Raw genomic sequence first — 17,698 nt, forward strand, 5'->3', positions numbered from 1 at the left:
TAGAATCAGCCTTCCAAGACCTTGCGGTGACGTCGCAGCTTCTGATTGGTCGCGCGGCCGCCCATGTGACCGCCGCGCGACCAATCAGAAGCCGCGACGTCACCGCGACGTCACCGAAGGTCCTGGAAGCGCTGATTCTTAGGAAGGACCTTCGGTGACGTCGCGGTGACGTCGCGGCTTGTGATTGGTCGCGCGGCCGCCCATGTGACCGCCGCGCGACCAATCAGAAGCCGCGACGTCACCGCAAGGTCTTGGAAGGCTGATTCTAAGGAAGAAAGGCTGCCGGTTAGTACCAGGGCGCGTCAGAGGGTAAGTATTGTGATATTTTTTATTTTAATTCTTTATTTTACACTAAAATATGGATTGCAGGGCCTGAAGGAGAGTTTCCGCTCCTTCAGACCCTGGGAACCATGGAAACCCAATGCACTGCATTGGGTTTCGCGTTTCGGCCGACCCCGACCCCGACTTTTTTATAGGATCGGCCGATTTCACTCGACCCGACTTTTGAAAAAGTCGGGTTTCATGAAACCCGACCTTATAAAAGCAAAGGTCGCTCAACCCTACCCTTCACGCGCAGAGGAGTTCTTTTTTTCATGAATAGTCGTAGTTCCAGTAACTATCCAAGGAAAAATGATGCTGAGAGACTTCACTCAAGACACATCTGATTGGGACGATCCACTTCCGGCAGAAATGGCAGACCTGTGGGCCAAGTGGAGGAAGTCTCTTGAAGCCTTGACCGACCTTCACGTGAAACGACCTTATGCTCCCCTGCCATCCACAGAAGTCAAAACACAGAGACTTTGGATCTTCTGCAACATGTCAGTCAAAGCGAACGCAGCAGTAGCATACATCAAAACCATAAACGTAAATGAACAGAGCCACATCGGGTTTGTGATGAGCTGGACTAAACTGGTGCCACTCCGCGAACACAAGATAACCAGATTGGAACTCTGTGCTGCTGTCCTCGCAGTGGAGTTGGTCAAGCTTATTTCAGATGCAATGAATCTGGAGACCAAAGATGCAGAGTTTTACACTGAAAGCAAGGTGGAACTGGGATAGATCTGCAACGAAACGCAATGCTTCTATGTCTACGTTAGCAACCGGGTACTGAGGATAAGAAGATCCACCTGCCCTAATCAGTGGCACTGCGTACCTACTCTCCACAATCCTGCAGACTATATGACTAGATCCATTGCACCAAGCCATCTTAAGGACACTACATGGTTTACAGGCCCTGCTTCTTTGTACCGTTCGATGCCTCACATCAGCAGGCATGATACGTTTGAACTAGTAGATGCAGATACCAACAAAGAGCCCGTACTCAAGTGTCTGCTCTACATACAATGACTTCAAGTTATCACCTCGAATCTCATCGGCTCAGCAGGTTCTCAACCTGGTAGTCACTTGTTCGAGCCATTGCTTGTGTAGTTCATGTAGCCCAATCCTACAAGTCAGCACTACCTGCAAGCCAGAGACCTTGTAAAGGTTGGCATCACTGCAAGCATGCATTTACCGCTCCTAATCTGGAAAGAGCAAAGGTTACAATACTTTGTGTTGTACAAGAGGAAACCTACACCAGAGAAACAGGCAACCTCAACAAGGGACAACCTGTTCATAGAGACAGTGTGATGAAGAAGCTCGATCCGATTATTGACCAAGATGAGTTGCTGAGAGTAGATGGCCGTCTTCAAGAAGCTGAGGTAGAAGTTTCAGAGAAACACCCGGTAATAATTCCTGGACGTCCCAACCCTGCTCAATCAGCATCATCATGACTTAGTGAGATACCAAGGCCGTTTGTTTACTGAAGGGAATCTACGGGCGGCTGGACTATGGATAGTCGGAGCAAAGAGAAGAGTGAGCAAACTCATCTTCAACTGGGTTACTTGTCGTAAACGCCGAGGCACGTTTCAAAATCTGAAGATGGCCAATATTCCACCAGACAGACTTAGTACTGACCAACCCCCCCCCCGCACCAACTTTGGATTAGACGTATTCGGTCCTGGGTCCGTGACTACACGATGCACTAGGAAGATCCATACTGAAGCGAAGTGTTGGACGGATCTATTCACCTGTCTGTCCATCAGAGCCATTCTTATCAAAGTAATTGAATCTATGGACACTTCAAGCTATGTAAATACACTTCAGCGCTTCATCACAATCAGAGGCCCTGTGAAGCATATTCGATCTGACCATGGTACGAACTTCGTCGGAGCGGCAAGAGAACTCCAAATCCCTTTCAATCTAGACATCACTAATGTTGAAAAGTACTTAGGTGAGCAAGGATGCACCTGGACTTTTAATCTACCATACTCTTCGCACATGGGATGTGCCTGGGAAAGATTGATAGGGTCTAGTATTTTGCATGCTATCCCTATCTTCTTGCAAGCAAACACCAGACTCACACATGAGAGTTTAACTATGTTCTTGGCCGAGGTCTCAGGTATCATGAACACCAGGCTGCTGACAGCACTTTCCAGTGATTCTGGAGACCCGACAGTCTTTACTCCTGCAATGATACTCACGCAGAAAACCTGTGCACTGAGAACTCCTCTCAGAGAATTCAATGAAAAAGACCTTTATAGATGACAATGCAGGCAAGTTCAAAGCATGTCCAGCGTCTTTTGAGACAGATGGAGGAAGCAGTATCTCTCCACTCTGCAAGTCAGGACAAAGTGGCAGAAAGATCACCCAAATATCCAACCTGGCGATGTTGTACTTGTTTCATGTACTCGTATCGAAACAAGTGGCCACTCGACCTAGTCACTAAGCCTTTTCCCAGCAAAGATGGGAAAGTGCGCAAAGTAGAGGTCAGAGTATGCAAGCTTGGGGAAAATAAACTGTTCCTCAGGCCAATTACTGAACTTGTGCTGTTGTTTTCCCCAAAAGAACCAAATAGTGGCATCCATTGATGCCAAGCGGGGCGTGTTCTGCCCATTTATGAGCAGCAAAGATAGATATTCATAGTGCAGTACCAGTTACAACCCTTAGAGGTCATTAGTTACTCATTTATCCTGTTTTCTGCATACATGAGTATTTCTCCTTTAAGAAGCAGTGTGTCCTGGTTAGAGATATGCAGACATTTTTCCCCTGGCTTTCTTAGTGATACACAGTGATACACAGTGATACACAGTGATACACATTTATTATGATGGAATATAGGCTGAACTGGATGGACAAATGTCTTTTTTCGGCCTTACTAACTATGTTACTATGTTACTATGTTACATGTGTTCCTGGCTCTTACTCCTCCTGTCCAGTGGATCTCAGTGAGAGTTATAATGTAGTCATGTGTTTGTGATAGAATCTGTATATGTGAGCCTCATGCAGCCTCTATCTAGCATATTGTGAAGTGAGGCATATTGTGCTCTGTATCCTCCAGTTTAGTGATAATGCTCTTTGCTCTACATATAGATGCATGCATTTCTGTATGGAGTAATACAGTGCTAGTAGCATTCCTGTATTATGCCTTTCTGTATTATCCACCCTGTATCATTCTGTTGTTCTGTGACATGCCAGTACTGATACACTGTTTATTCTTTGTAGTTTTTACCCATGATCATCCATCATTATCATCCACCATTATCATCCACCATTATCAAGATCACATCATCACCTCAATAAATATAGACTTAATTATCCATACAGTCTGTTTACTGGGGAAGTGGATGAAGGTTAAGCTGTATGCTGAAATCCACACTGCATCATACGTGGAGGAAGGCAGAACAGACTTGCTGCAATAATTGCTTAAAGCAAACTCAGATAATGGAAAAAAGGATGACGAATCCCCCTCATTATCTGACACAAAATACCAGAGGTAAGTCTCCAAACTTTGGATTAGAAGTTTAGTCTGACCATTAGTTTGAGGATGGAACGTCAAAGAAAAGGATAAATGCACCCAAGGCAAGAACAAAATGACCTCCAGTATTTAGATGCAAACTGGTTCCCCCACATTGTGGGGAAACCCTTGAAGCTTCACGATCTCGGTGACAAAACTGAGCAAGGGTCTTAGAATTAGGGAGAGCTGGTAAGGCAATAAAGTGCACCATTTTACTAAACCAATCCACAACAACTAGGATAACATTCTTACCAAAGGAGGAAGGAAGGTAGGAATAAAATCTATGGATAACTGTGAGTAGGTATGGTTAATGGTAGAAGATCCCCAGACGGACAAGTATGCATGGTCTTTGAACGTGCAGAGACATTACAATTAGAAACAAAGTCGACAACATTCCGATGCAACCTTGGCCACCAAAAACTATGAGAAAGCAAGTGTGAGATTGCTTTGCTACCTGGATGACCAGCAAGAGCCGAGCTATGATGTGCCCCTAAAACTTTGAGATGCAGATGCCATGGTACAAATAATTTCCCTGAAGGACAAGCAGGGGCATCCCTCTGAGTCTTCAATGTCGCTCCCTTCAGCTCAGAACACACAGTGGAGGCAACCACCCCTTTCTGTAAAATAGGTACAGTTATCTGAACTATCACCCCGAGGGAAACTAAGATAAACCATCAGCTTTGACGTTCTTAATCCCAGGATGGTGAGTGACAATAAAATTAAACCTGGTAAAAAACAAAGACCATCTACCTTGTCTAAGATCAAGACGTTTAGCGGATTCGAGGTATAACAGATTTTTATGATCAGAAATGACAATGACAGGGTGGACTGCCCCCTCCATAAAGTGATGCAACTCCTCAAAACCAACTTGATGTAAAAAGATCTCAATTATATACATCATAGTTTCTTTTGGCCGATAATTTTTTAGAGTAAAAGGCACATGGATGCCACTTACCAGGGGACGACCCTTGAGATAATACAGCCCTGATCCCCACCTCATATACATCAACCTTATCAATAAATGGTTGGGAAACATTGGTTTGAATGAGTACAGGAACAGTAAAAATGCACTTCTTCAATGAAGAAAATGCCTGACTTGCACAGTCGGACCACTTTGAGAAGTCTCTACCTTTCTTTGTCATGTCAGTGATGGGTTTGACAATCGACGAGAAGTTTTAGAGAAACTTCCGATAATAGTTAGCAAACCCCAAAAAAGCATTGTAGCGCTTTCAGATTTTAAATCAGATCCCAACAAGGTGATGAAAAATGTTTATATAAGTCACCAGTATATATACACACACAATCAAAGATATCAAAAAATACAGACTCAAAGAGATCAATTAAACATCAGGAGAACTTGAGTCATAATGTATCTCATTGTGACTGTTACTCCTTTTTTTTTGGGGGGGGGGGGGTGGATCACACTACTTTATCATATCCTATTATATGTATTTGTATTTAGTCTTTGTGGTAAATATCCACCCTTAATAAAATATTTATATTTTGAGATACAATATGACTCAAGTCCTCCTCATATTTAAGGTGATGAAAAATGTTGGAAAACGGCGGGGGCATTAGTCACACCAAAGGACATGACAAGGTTTTCATAATGCCATACAAGAGTATTAAAGGCCGTCTTCCACTCTTCCCCAAGCGGAAACCCACGCAAACACAGGGAGAACATACAAACTCCTTGCAGATTATAGTGGAGCGCCCCCAGACACAGGGCCACAGGTTACTCGGTACCGGTCCTCTTTGTCTCAGTTCTGGGGTTGTCACGGTGGCGGGACCCGGTCCGTGACCCTGCTAAGGGGCGTCCGATGAAAGGGTTGATGGAAATTTGTCAAGGGTTCATGACGCCACCTGTGGTGTTCGGTCAGGGCGACCGACGCTGCTTCGGGGTCCGCTGGGGTGATGGAAAGGCAGCTAGATGGTATACCTTCCCACAGGTGAAGTGTATCCTCAGGGCTTCCCAGTAGTGTAGGTGGCGATTGTGTGAGGCGCAGTTAATAACGAGGACACAGGGTTGCAGTCTCTTTACCTCTTTACTGGTGACTTCAGGATCCTCAATCCGGAGCACCGTTAACAGGGCTGTCTGAGACCGGCCAGTCCGAAGGCATATCCAGAGTTCCCTTTGCAGGTGGAAATCAGTGCCTACCAACTAGCACCTGTGTGTTGCAGTCCTTCCCTGCTGAGCATTCGGGATAGTCCTCACAACTGTCATTTCTATTCTGATGTTCTGCTTCGTCCCCCAGTTTGTTATGGCTAGGACGCACCCGTTTGACGGGAAGGCTCGGTGCTATTCTGGGACCCTAGAGACGCCCCTCTCCCACGCTTGCCCCCTATGTCTTCTTAGGTGATGTATGTTAGACAGCCAACCTATAATCAACTGTCCTGCCTCTGTTTGAAGTAATGCTTGAAGTCAGTTACTTCTTCGGCGTTCTGGCCACCGGCTACGTGCCTCAGTAGGATGTTGCCGATCTCGGGGCATGACTCCTACTGGTTCTGCTTTGTGCTTTGATCTCGTTTCTCACTTCTCCACAATATATTTTGCTTCGTGTCCTTTCTTTAGATACCGCCACAAGGTAGTGCAGGCGCGGTTCTGTAACAATCTGTCCTTGTCGCTAAGTCACTGCCAGGTTCCCATGCCTGACAGGGACCCCTCTGAATCTTCCCCGCAACACCCCCTGCCACGGGATGTTGCCTGGACAAAACCCAGCCAGCTTCTGACTAACTTCCTATTCAACCCCCAGTTTTACCAAAGTGTGAGGAGTGGCCTAATAAATAGAACCTTTTGCTCCCCCTGGTGGCCGGAGTGTGAAATGTAGTGTGTGACTGTGATACCTGGTCAGGTATCCTTTAGTGCCATCAGACGTACCATCACTCCCCTTAGTGGCAGAGCGACATACTGCAACGACCAGGTCTCTGGGGCGCTGCAATAGGCTCTCCTGAGGTTCAACTTAGAGAACAATTGTCCCAACAATCTGATTAAATTAGTCAGGAATGAGCAGGAGGGGATGCAGTAATCCAATTGAACTCACGAAAATCTAAACAGGAACGCAGACCCCCATCTTTCTTCTTAGCAATAAAGAACCCCGCTGCTATGGTCAAAGAAGAGGGTCTAATATGTCCCTTAGCAAGACTCTCAGAGATGTTATCTTTCATGGCCTGCATTTCAGGGCCAGAGAGATTGTATAATCTGGTCTTGGTTAATTTTGCTCCAGGGAGTGAGTTTCCAGGGCAATCATACACATGTTGAGGAGTCCTGGCATCTGTTTTCTGAGAACACATCAGGGTGGATTTGCTTTAAATCTAACTGATTTAAATCATGATTTAAATCACGATTTAAATCACTAGTCAGTAAGGCTTGATTTAAATCAGTGATTTAAATCAAAGTTTCTACCTAACTGAATTTGACTCCGCAGAGGTCCCAGCCTCTTCTTCACGGCAAAAATGTTACAACATGAACAGAGTTGAGAAAAAGACCTTAATCCTATTGTTCTACAAACCTATGAATACAGAATCAACCCCTTCAGTGCCAAGTCCAAGAAGTTAGACAATATGTTTCTGATTGTTTGGAGTGGAATAGATCTGCACAACACAAGAAGAATGTGAATCTAAGTGTGAGGAGGAGGAAGGGCAAGCAGACAAGAAAATGAAAGTGAAACTTTGAGCACAATACTGCAGCATAGCCACAGACAGACAAGTCTGGATCTGTTTGTGTGTACGATCTGAGGTTTATTACATTCTTTCCTTATAATGGCAGCAGGCCGTAAAAGAGACCCAGTTTGGGAATATTTTAATGAAGCTCCTTCGCCTATCGGTAAGGCAGGCATGCATGCAAAATGCAAACGATGCAACAAAGAGATTCAAGGCCTGGTGGCGCGAATGAGGCAACATCATGAGAAGTGCGGTGATGAAGATGAGTCATCTTCATCACCGCACTTCTCATGATCCATGCCACTCATCTTAATCACCGCACTTCTCATGATGTTGCCTCATTCGCGCCACCAGGCCTTGAATCTCTTTGTTGCATCGTTTGCATTTTGCATGCATGCCTGCCTTACCGATAGGCGAAGGAGCTTCATTAAAATATTCCCAAACTGGGTCTCTTTTACGGCCTGCTGCCATTATAAGGAAAGAATGTAATAAACCTCAGATCGTACACACAAACAGATCCAGACTTGTCTGTCTGTGGCTATGCTGCAGTATTGTGCTCAAAGTTTCACTTTCATTTTCTTGTCTGCTTGCCCTTCCTCCTCCTCACACTTAGATTCACATTCTTCTTGTGTTGTGCAGATCTATTCCACTCCAAACAATCAGAAACATATTGTCTAACTTCTTGGACTTGGCACTGAAGGGGTTGATTCTGTATTCATAGGTTTGTAGAATAGGATTAAGGTCTTTTTCTCAACTCTGTTCATGTTGTAACATTTTTGCCGTGAAGAAGAGGCTGGGACCTCTGCGGAGTCAAATTCAGTTTTGAGAACTGCGTAAGTAAAGCGAGCGTCTGTGATAATATAGGAGAGAAACTGCCCACTAATCCTACAGAAACCTCTGGAAGAGCATGGCATTGTGAATGTTACACATATACAGCCTTTATTCTATTGAGTTAAACAACTCAGCTTTATCTCATGATGGAAGAACCTTTTGATGGTAAAATATTTTCCTCACAAAGCAGTTTATTGAAAAAAATCCGATTTAAATAAAAAAAATCCGATTTTGTTGATTTTTAAAAAAAAAACATTGATTTTTATCCACCCTGGAACACATCCACAAAATTAGACATAAAAGTGGGTATTGTTTTAGTGGAAACAGTAGAAATAATAGTACGAAGTCAATTAATTTTGCAGAAATCACTCCACTTGACTATTTCTATGGACTGCTAGTCAATAACTGGATTATGCAAAGTTAGCCAGGGAAAGCCTAGCACAATAGAAGCAGGAAGACTTTCCAAGATATAACAAGAAAGGAGCTCCCTGTGAAGAGTCCCTATGTGCAGGTTCACATTATGCACTATTTGCTTAAAATTTCCCTGACCAAAAGGCGAGGTCAATTACAAATATGGGCATGAATTTTACCTGTGTATTACAGAATAGACCAAGGTCCCATGCAAACTGAGCATCCACCATATTGGTCCCTGTACCACAATCCAGGAGGATCTCAGTTTTCGTACCTATAACCACTTCCGCAGGTAAGATAAACTGATACACATGCAGAGGAGATATATACATCCAGGTTGTAATCCTCCACACAACCTGGGGTTAGAAGTTTTGCTTTTCGTGCTTTGTTAAAGAAGGGCAGACCAAAATAAAATGACCTCTTTTACCATAGAAAAAACACAACCCCGTTTTGCAGTGAACTCGTAAGTGGGGAGGCCCCCCTACTGCATCAGTTTTTCAGAGCACACAGGGAGAACTTTGGTTTTAGGGCGCACCATAGAAGGCGGAGTCAGAACAGGTCTATTCATCCCTGAGGCGTCTATCTATACATATGGCTAGAGCCATGGGTCAAGATTGAGGATCTCCTTGAAGGAGAGAAATAACAATCCCAACCCATTGCTCCTCACTCCCAGATGAACGTGGACAAAGCCTAAAATAAAGATTGCAGGTCTTACAGTAAAAACAACAAATTTATCCCGTCCCCAAGGAAACCTAGCCAGGAGGGCCACCTTAGGTTCAGGTTCAGCCTGACTACCTGCCAGACCAATAGTCTGGTGCTGCAAGACCCAAGATTGCTGGTCTGACAATTCAAGCAACATACCCCGTAATTGAATTGCAAGAACTGTGATTGAATCCATAACAAGATCCAAAATGTGGGACCAGTGAAAATGTCACATTGTGACAGTCTGAAGAAAGGGAGAGGAGACTAAAACTTCCTGGAACTGCGACCCTAACTATCCCTGAAAAATATATTTATTTATTTATTTATTTAGTATGCATTGCTTATAAACCACAGCGCTTTACATACATTATCATCCCTGTCCCCAATGGGGCTCACAATCTAAATTCCCTATCAGTATGTCTTTGGAGTGTGAGAGGAAACCGAAGTACCCAGAGGAAACCTACGCAAACATGGGGAGAACATATAAATTCCTTGCAGATGTTGTCTTTAAGGGATTTGAACCCAGGACCTCAGTGCTGCAAGGCTGCAGTTCTTACCACTGAGCCACCATGCTGCCCATAGGAGGAGGAAAGGAAAGGAAGGAATCAACCAATTAGATAGGAATAAGGACTAGGAGGGAAATACTCTTGAATCAACTGCACACAAAACACTCCATCAGCTTCTCCCAACTCCAACACTGCACAGTAGGGTTGAGCGACCTTCACTTTTATAGGATCGGGTCGGGTTTCACTAAACCCGACTTTTGGAAAAGTCGGGTCGAGTGAAATCGGCCGATCCTATAAAAAAGTCGGGGTCGGCCGAAACTCGAAACCCAATGCAGTGCATTGGGTTTCCATGGTTCCCAGGGTCTGAAGGAGCGGAAACTCTCCTTCAGGCCCTGGGATCCATATTTAAGTGTAAAATATAGAATTAAAATAAAAAATATCCTTATACTTACCCTCTGACGCGCCCTGGTACTAACCGGGAACCTTCCTTCCTTAGAATCAGCCTTCCAGGACCTTCGGTGACGTCGCGGTGACGTCGCGGCTTGTGATTGGCCGCGCGGCCGCCCATGTGACCGCTCGCGCGGCCAATCACAAGCCGCGACGTCACCCGCGACGTCACCGAAGGTCCTGGAAGGGCTGATTCTTAGGAAGGAAGGCTGTCGGAAGGAAGCAGGGCGCTTCCGAGGGTGAGTATATACCTAATAGGAATATACTCACCCTCGGAAGCGCCCTGCTTCCTTCCGACAGCCTTCCTTCCTAAGAATCAGCCCTTCCAGGACCTTCGGTGACGTCGCGGGTGACGTCGCGGCTTGTGATTGGCCGCGCGAGCGGTCACATGGGCGGCCGCGCGGCCAATCACAAGCCGCGACGTCACCCGCGACGTCACGGCAAGGTCCTAGAAGCGCGGATTCGAAGGAGGAAGGCTGCCGGTTAGTACCAGGGCGCGTCAGAGGGTAAGTATTGCAATATTTTTTATTTTAATTCTATATTTTACACTTTAATCTGAATTCCGATACCAATTCCCGATATCTTAAACATATTGGGAATCGGGATCGGAATTCCGATTCCAGATTCAAAAGATCGCCGACTTCATGGCCGACCCCCCACTGGGGTCGGGTCGGGTTTCATGAAACCCGACCTTGCCAAAAGTCGGCGACTTTTGAACAATTTCGACTTGTTTCGCTCAACCCTACTGCACAGCTCAACACTTCCAGGAACAAGATTTTTACACTAGAAAGAGAGAAATGCCCATAGCTAATATATGTAGAGTAGGGTTTTTACTCACTCTGGTGCGATGGGAGGAAAACAGGAGGCTTGTTCCTTTAAAAATTCATGTGGGTTTAATGCTTCATAAACCCAGAAACAAAAATAGAAAGCAAATAGACTTTAAATCAGGGAAACAAAATCCAAAATGTCCATAGCAGGGCTCTGCTCCACCAGCCTCATGGGCACACAGGCTGGGGTAATGTTCAGTATTCCGGCTTAGTCTGGAGCCAATCAGATATAGGAGGCCTTCTCCCTCCCAACACACAGACCATATGCCAAACAACAGCCTCCATTATATAGGCTGTTAACCACACCCAGAGGTGAGGTATGTGGGTAGCTAAACCAGCTCATCTCTCACAATTACCTGCAACCAGGTTCCAGGTGTAACAAAGGAACCTCTTAGTGCTTTCATGCACTAGAAAAAATACTCCAAGTCACACCACAGAGACAAGTCATCTCTGCGACACATACCTCCCATCAACTATGCCACCATTAGCCACACTACAGTAGGGAGAGGAAATTATATCACTAGTGCAGCTCAGAGCAATGCTATGGAAGCCTGGAAAGAGTCCTTAAACCTTTCAGCACTAATGGAAAGTAAATTCATTTAAAAAAGGCCACAATCATACTGTTGCTACAGAAAACCTGTGACTCATTACCCATTGTGACCTTCTAACTCCAGGTCTCCCAGGGGGACGTGACACCGTCGTAACAATATTATTTACTGGTTTATGGCACAAATGTTAAAATGTTATATAAAAATAGGATTATTGTAATTGTTTTTCCTTATTATTTGGCAATTTTATAGGAAAAAATAATCTCTGAATTTTATTTTACTTATAACAGGTATTGTATCTTGAGATATACTGATATGTAGAGATGTATCTGGTATCTAGAGATGTATCTCTGTGTACCATTCCAGTATGCCTGTAAGGAAGTATACCTTTTAGACCTTAAGGCAGAGAGAATCCAAAAAAGCTAAAGCTTATTGCTTGCCATGCTACAGGTTATGAGTTTGAATGCTGTGACAGACCACACTTCAAAAAAGTCAAATGAATCAATATACCTAATTTGGACGTGTCCGTGTGTCTGTGCAAAATGAGTCATCCACAGTTGGGCATAACCATTAGATACCTAAGGAGAGGAGCTCCCCATGGAAGCGAATTAAGGCATTAGCCTTTTTTCAATGTTAGCCTGTGAGGCAACACCGTGAGGCAAGATTGCAAAGATGGATCAAATTGAGCTCGCTGCTGCATGTAGAGAAGCGAATCGCATACGGATGCGTAACTTGCGTCTTAATGAAACAGAAGATGAACGAAATTGTCAAAGAACTGCTGATGCAGCCCGACGGAGGGCGGCCAGAGCAAGAGAAACTAATGAAGTAACTGAATCACGTAGAGCATCTAATGCTGCACGACAACGAGCAACACGCAATGCACAAAGTGATACACATATTCCACAAAAAAGAGAACAAGATAGAAAACGTGTCCAAAATGCAAGAGCCACTCGGCGGCGGCAAGTTACATTTGCCGTTAAAGGACTTCTCAATCAAATTGATGAGACACGTATTTAAGAGCACTATGTTGGCAAACTGACATTTCGATGTCAGTTCTGCCAATCTAAAAATTTCAAAAACGAAATGGCGCAGGACAAAACATTCCCTTCCTGCTGCAAGAGAGGGCACATCCAATTACATCCCATTCATATGGATGATCAATTTGTCAAGTTGATGAAAGGAGAACATCAGTACTCGAATAACTTTATGACTAATAAAAGGCAATACAAATAGCTCGCTTGCATTGGCATCAATGGGAGCACAAGTAGCGCCACCTCCTGGGCATGGTCCATACTGTTTTCGAATTCATGGACAAATTTACCACAGAACTGCCCCATTGCATCCCGCTGTGGGTAGTACTTCCAAGTTTGCCCAGATTTATATCTTGGACAGTGAAGAAGCATTAAGTGCAAGAAGTCAAGCAAATAAAAAGTGCCTCCCAGCACTGCTATTATCTCTTGGAGAGAAAATGAAAGCAATTAACCCACTCGCAAAAGCCTTCACAATGATGAGGGAATTTGAAATAACGGAAGAGAGGATTGCTGAATTAGAAAATCGCGATCCACTTGAAATAACAATGTCAATTATAAATGACTACAACGATGACCAGAGGCGCTAAAATGCACCAAGGTGCAATGAAGTAGCTATTATTTATCAAAATGCAATGGGTGAACCCCCATTTAATAGGGACATCAGAGTTCATCTCAAAAGTGAAAACCAAACTGTTCAAATCAGCTTTCTTCATAGACTTATCCACTTCTATTCCCATATGGGGACAGTGGATAGACAATAAATTTGACAACTCCAATTGCCCTAAGTGTGCAACATCAAGGAATTGGTGACATTCATCTACCATCCATACTAGTGGATCAAGATCGACAAGAAAAAATCAGGACTATGCATACAGGCTTGCCGTTCGTGATGAGTCCAATCACCTTTTAAATGCTGGGAAGTTGACACAACAATTTATCGTTGACAGTTACGTCAAAATTGAATCCGACAGGATCGAAGATATAAAACAAAATCAAAAGGCATAACGCGTCAACAGTTATGCCGGCGTTATGGATCACATCCATAATGCTGCATTACACGAAGGGCTAAAAGCTGGAACACCAGTAATTTTACCGTCCACTTTCATTGGAAGCCCAAGAGCTATGCAGCAAAATTACCAGGACGCCATGACAATTGTCCGAAAATTCATAAAGCCATATCATTTTGTTACGATGACCTGTAACCCAAAGTGGAAAGAAATTACTGAAAACTTAGAACCATGGCAAAAGCCAGAGTTCAGACCAGATACCAGATTTAGTTGCATGAGTATTTAAAATCAAACTCTAAGCCGTGCTTAACAAGATTTTGAAAAAACACATTTTTGGCCGTGTGGTTGCCTATGTGCATGTAATAGAATTTCAAAAGTGTGGACTACCACACCCTCACATGCTCTTAATCCTTAGAGAGGAAGAAAAACCGAGGGACAAAGAAATAATTGACAAATTTGTCTCTGCTGAAATCCCAAATGAGACAGCAAATCCAAAACTGCATGAGGCAGTGATGAAGCACAAGATTCATGGCCCATGTGGCAAAGATCAACCTGGTGCTATATGCATGACAGATGGTCAATGCGCAAAAAATTCCCAAAGGAATATAATATAGAGATAAAACCCAATGTTGATGGTTATCCACAGTACCGTCGACGCAATACTGGGAAAACAAGACGAGGAACGCGAGAAATCGACAATAGATGGGTAGTTCCATACAACCCTAATTTATTACTCAAGTACAATTACCATATCAATGTTGAGATATGTGCTTCAATAAAAAGTGTTAAATATCTTTTCAAATATGTATACAAAGGATATGACTGTGCCAATATCAAGTTTGATACATTAAACTGGAATGAACCAGCCATGTACCTAGATTCTCGGTATATAAGCGCCCATGAGGGCATGTGGAGAATCAGAAAAAATAAAATGCATGATGCTTCACATACCATTAAAAGGCTTGCTGTTCACCTTGAAAACATGCAGCAAGTGTTTTTCAAAGATGGTAATGTGGATATGGTTATTTCAGCCTCAAAAGTCTCTACTCTGCAAGCTTATTTTGAGCTAAACAGAGTTGATGCTTCCGCCCGTCAGTATTTGTACAGTGAAATCCCTGAACACTATGTCTGGGATAGAAAAGCTGTACTAGAAGGATGGAAAAAATGACGGGCTCAATTTGGGAAAACAATTGCCCGAATGTATACAGTCTCTTTAACAGATGGTGAGCTGTATTACCTAAGACTCCTTTTACTTCACATAAGAGGAGCAAAGTCTTATGCTGACTTAAGGACCGTCAACGGAGTCGTACATGACACGTATAAAAATGCGTGTATTGATCATCTTTTGGAAGACGATTCCCAATGGGAAGACGGTATAACAGATGCAATCGCTTTCCAAATGCCCTACCAACTTAGCAAATTATTTGCTATAATTTGTGTATATGGGGAAAAAGCTAAACCATTGGCATTATGGCAAAAATATAAAACCAAATTTATGGAGGATTACACCAGGCGGTATACTCCAGAAATTGCTGAGCAACTGGCTTTTTGTGATATTAATGAAGTGCTCTTAAGCAATAAAAAGTCCTGTGCGGACTACGGATTGCCAACTCCAGTAAATGTTCCAGATTAAATACTGGACCAACTGAATTATGTTGTAATAATGCAGGAGGCTGAGCAATTGAAAGCTATGCTTAGTGAAGCTCAGAAATCAGCTTTCGATGCAATTATGCAAGCAGTCAATGCTGCATCACAGCCAGACGACACTAGCTCACACTGTTTTTTTCTGGACGGCTCAGGAGGCAGTGGAAAGACATTTTTGTACAATTGCTTGCACAAGACACTACAAGCAGAAAAGAAGTCTATTTTCTCAGTAGCCTCCACTGGATTGGTGGCTACATTACTACAAAACGGTAGCACCTACCATTCCAAGTTTGGCCTTGGAATTACAGCAAATGAGACCACAGTGTCAAAAATTAAGCCAATCTCACTTCAAGCAAAGGAGCTAAGGCTGGTTTCACACTTGCGTTTGTTTGGGTGCGTTTTTGCGGTAAAAAACACAAAAAAACGCATGGTGAAAAAACGCGTTTAAACGCGTTTAAACGCATGCGTTTTTTGCGTTTAAACGCGTTTAGACGCGTTTAAACGCGTTTTTCCTGCATTTGCGTTTTTGAAACGCATAATGAGAAGTGTGTGACAGCTGCCAATCATCAAAATCAACTAGAAAACCCACTATAAACATAAATACTTAGGGTTAGGGTTAGGGTTAGGATCCTTAGTAACCCTAGGGATACTAACCCTAACCCTAACACAAACTCTAACCCTAACACAAACCCTATCCCTAACCCTAACACAAACCCTAACCCTAGGGATCCTAACCCTAACACAAACCCTAACCCTAACCCTAACACAAACCCTAACCCTAACACAAACCCTAACCCTAACCCTAACCCTAACCCTAGGGATTCTAACCCTAACACAAACCCTAACCCTAACACAAACTCTAACCCTAACCCTAAAACACAAACTCTAACCCTAGGGATCCTAACCCTAGCACAAACCCTAACTCTAACCGTAACCCTAACCCTAGGGATCCTAACCCTAACCCTAAGGGTTAGGGTTAGGATCCCTAGGGTTAGGGTTAGGGCTAGGGTTAGGGTTAGGGTTAGGGCTAGGGTTAGGGTTACAGTTTGGGTTAGGGTTTGTGTTACAGTTTGTGTTACAGTTTGTGTTACAGTTTGTGTTACAGTTTGTGTTACAGTTTGTGTTAGGGTTAGGGTTTGTGTTAGGGTTAGGATCCCTAGGGTTAGGGTTAGGGCTAGGGTTAGGGTTAGGGCTAGGGTTAGGGTTACAGTTTGGGTTAGGGTTTGTGTGAGAGTTTGTGTGAGAGTTTGTGTTACAGTTTGTGTTACAGTTTGTGTTACAGTTTGTGTTAGAGTTTGTGTTAGAGTTTGTTTTAGGTTTAGGGTTTGTGTTAGGGTTAGGATTCCTAGGGTTAGGGTTAGGGCTAGGGTTAGGGTTAGGGCTAGGGTTAGGGTTACAGTTTGGGTTAGGGTTTGTGTGAGAGTTTGTGTTACAGTTTGTGTTACAGTTTGTGTTAGAGTTTGTGTTAGAGTTTGTGTTACAGTTTGTTTTAGGGTTAGGGTTAGGGTTTGTGTTAGGGTTAGGGTTATGATCCCTAGGGTTAGGGTTAGGGCTAGGGTTAGGGTTAGGGTTTGTGTTAGGGTTAGGGTTTGTGTTAGGGTTAGGGTTATGATCCCTAGGGTTAGGGTTAGGGCTAGGGTTAGGGTTAGGGTTTGTGTTAGGGTTAGGGTTTGTGTTAGGGTTAGGATCCCTAGGGTTAGGGTTTGTGTTAGGGTTAGGGTTAGGGTTTGTGTTAGGGTTAGGGTTTGTGTTAGGGTTAGGATCCCTAGGGTTAGGGTTAGGGTTAGGGTTTGTGTTAGGGTTAGGACTAGGGTTAGGGTTAGGGCTAGGGTTAGGGTTTGTGTTAGGGTTAGGGTTAGGGTTTGTGTTAGGGTTAGGGTTTGTGTTAGGGTTAGGATCCCTAGGGTTAGGGTTTGTGTTAGGGTTAGGGTTAGGATCCCTAGGGTTAGGGTTAGGGTTAGGGTTTGTGTTAGGGTTAGGGTTAGGGTTTGTGTTAGGGTTTGTGTTAGGGTTAGGATCCCTAGGGTTAGGGTTAGGGTTTGTGTTAGGGTTAGGGTTTGTGTTAGGGTTAGGATCCCTAGGGTTATGGTTTGTGTTAGGGTTAGGGTTAGGGTTTGTGTTAGGGTTAGGGTTAGGGTTTGTGTTAGGGTTAGGATCCCTAGGGTTAGGGTTTGTGTTAGGGTTAGGGTTAGGGTTTGTGTTAGGGTTAGGGTTTGTGTTAGGGTTAGGATCCCTAGGGTTAGGGTTAG

Source organism: Ranitomeya imitator, chromosome 2 (genome assembly GCF_032444005.1).
Source record: "Ranitomeya imitator isolate aRanImi1 chromosome 2, aRanImi1.pri, whole genome shotgun sequence".
Taxonomy (NCBI): Eukaryota; Metazoa; Chordata; class Amphibia; order Anura; family Dendrobatidae; genus Ranitomeya; species Ranitomeya imitator.